Consider the following 2,740-nt stretch of genomic DNA (forward strand, 5'->3'; position numbering starts at 1 on the left):
CCTGAGCCTAGAGTTAAACAACAGAACCTTTTGTCCTGGTTCAAAGACTCTTGATGACAGCTTTGCCATCTTCCATCTTTTTTACTTCTCTTTATAAAGCTTGGCATTTTCGAAGGCAATGAATCTGAATTCCTCTAGCTCATTCAGCTGGATTTTTCTCCCAGCTCATTCAGCTGGAGCAATCTTTTTTCTCCAGCTAGTTTGGTATCAAAGTTTAGGAATCTGGTTGCCCAGTAGGCCTTATGTTCCAGTTCCACGGGGAGGTGACAAGCCTTACCATACACAAGTTGGTACGGAGAGGTCCCTATAGGAGTCTTGAATGCTGTTCTGTAAGCCCACAGAGCATCATCCAAGCTTCATGCCCAATCCCTTCTACGGGTACTTACAGTCCGTTCCAGGATTCTTTTTAGTTCTCTGTTAGAAACTTCAGCTTGCCCATTTGTCTGTGGATGATATGGAGTCACCACTTTGTGGCGAATCCCATATCGGACCATGGCAGAGTAAAGCTGTTTGTTGCAGAAGTGAGTGCCCTCATCACTGATTAGTACCCTAGGGACACCAAACCTGCTGAATATATGTTTCTGGAGGAACTTCAGCACTGTTTTAGTATCATTGGTGGGTGTGGCAATGGCCTCGACCCATTTTGATACATAGTCAACTGCCACCAGAATATAAGTGTTTGAGTATGATGGTGGGAAAGGCCCCATGAAATCAATACCCCATACGTCAAACAGCTCAATCTCCAAGATTCCTTGTTGAGGCATGGCGTAACTGTGAGGCAAATTACCAGCTCTCTGGCAACTGTCATAGTTACGTACAAACTCTCGGGAATCTCTGTAAAGTGTAGGCCAGTAGAAACCACATTGGAGGACCTTGGTGGTTGTTCGCTCACCTCCGAAATGACCTCCATATTGTGACCCATGGTAATGCCATAAGATCCTTTGTGCTTCTTCTTTAGGCACACACCTACGGATTAAGCCATCTGCACATCTCTTAAAGAGATAGGGTTCATCCCACAAGTAGTACTTTGCATCAGTAATTAACTTTTTCTTTTGTTGCCTACTGTACTCCTTGGGAATGAACCTTGCAGCATTGTAGTTTGCAATGTCTGCAAACCATGGTAATTCCTGAATGGCGAACAAATGCTCATCCGGAAAGGTTTCAGAGATCTCAATAGAGGGGGAGGACGCCCCTTCCACTGGTTCTATCCGGGACAGATGGTCAGCCACTTGGTTTTCTGTCCCTTTTCTGTCTCTTATTTCTGTATCAAACTCTTGCAGAAGCAACACCCATCTTATGAGTCTGGGTTTTGAATCCTGCTTTGTGAGTAGATATTTAAGAGTAGCATGATCTGTGTACACAATCACCTTTGATCCTACTAAGTATGATCTAAACTTGTCAATGGCATAAACCACTGCAAGCAATTCTTTTTTTGTGGTTATGTTATTTTTCTGTGCATCATTCAAAACACGGCTAGCATAATAAATGACATGCAGAAGCTTGTCATGCCTCTGCCCCAGTACTGCACCAATGGCATGATCACTAGCATCACACATTAATTCGAATGGTAATGTCCAGTCTGGTGCAGAGATAACTGGTGCTGTGACCATTTTAGCTTTCAGAGTTTCAAACGCTTGCAGGCACTCTGTGTCAAACACAAATGGCGTGTCAGCAGCTAGTAGGTTGCTTAGAGGTTTTGCAATTTTTGAAAAATCCTTTATAAACCTCCTATAGAATCCTGCATGCCCCAGAAAACTTCTGATTGCCTTAACATTAGTAGGTGGTGGTAATTTCTCAATTACCTCTATTTTAGCTTGATCCATGATGAGCGGATAATTTATACGCTTTTTGGCATTGTTTTCAGTATGTTTTTAGTAGAATCTATTTACTTTTAGGGATGTTTTTCATTAGTTTTTATGTTAAATTCACATTTCTGGACTTTACTATGAGTTTGTGTGTTTCTCTGTGATTTCAGGTATTTTCTGGCTAAAATTGAAGGACTTGAGCAAAAATCAGATTCAGAGGTTGAAGAAAGACTGCTGATGCTGTTGGATTCGGACCTCCCTGCACTCAAAATGGATTTTCTGGAGCTACAGAACTCAAAATGGCGCGTTTCCAATTGCGTTGGAAAGTAGACATCCAGGGATTTCCAGCAATATATAATAGTCCATACTTTGCCAAAGTTTAGATGATGCAAATTGGCGTTCAACGCCAGCCCTCTGCCCAATTCTGGCGTCCAGCGCCAGAAACAAGCTGCAAAGTGGAGTTCAACGCCCAAACTGGCACAAAAGCTGGCGTTCAACTCCAAGAAGGACCTCTACACGTGCAACATTCAAGCTCAGCCCAAGCACACACCAAGTGGGCCCCGGAAGTGGATTTATGCATCAGTTACTTACTTCTGTAAACCCTAGTAGCTAGTTTATTATAAATAGGACTTTTTACTATTGTATTAGACATCCTGAGTTTTATGTTTGGAATCATCTTTGGATGCCTGGTTCTTAGATCAGACGGGCTGGCCTCTTGGCCATGCCTGGACCTTTCACTTATGTATTTTCAACGGTAGAGTTTCTACACTCCATAGATTAAGGTGTGGAGCTCTGCTGTTCCTCAAAGATTAATGCAAAGTACTACTGTTTCCTATTCAATTCATCTTATTTCACTTCTAAGATATTCATTCGCACTTCAACCTGAATGTGATGAACGTGACAATCATCATCATTCCCTATGAACGCGTGCCTGA

This window comes from Arachis ipaensis, chromosome B08 (assembly GCF_000816755.2).
Source record: "Arachis ipaensis cultivar K30076 chromosome B08, Araip1.1, whole genome shotgun sequence".
Lineage (NCBI taxonomy): Eukaryota > Viridiplantae > Streptophyta > Magnoliopsida > Fabales > Fabaceae > Arachis > Arachis ipaensis.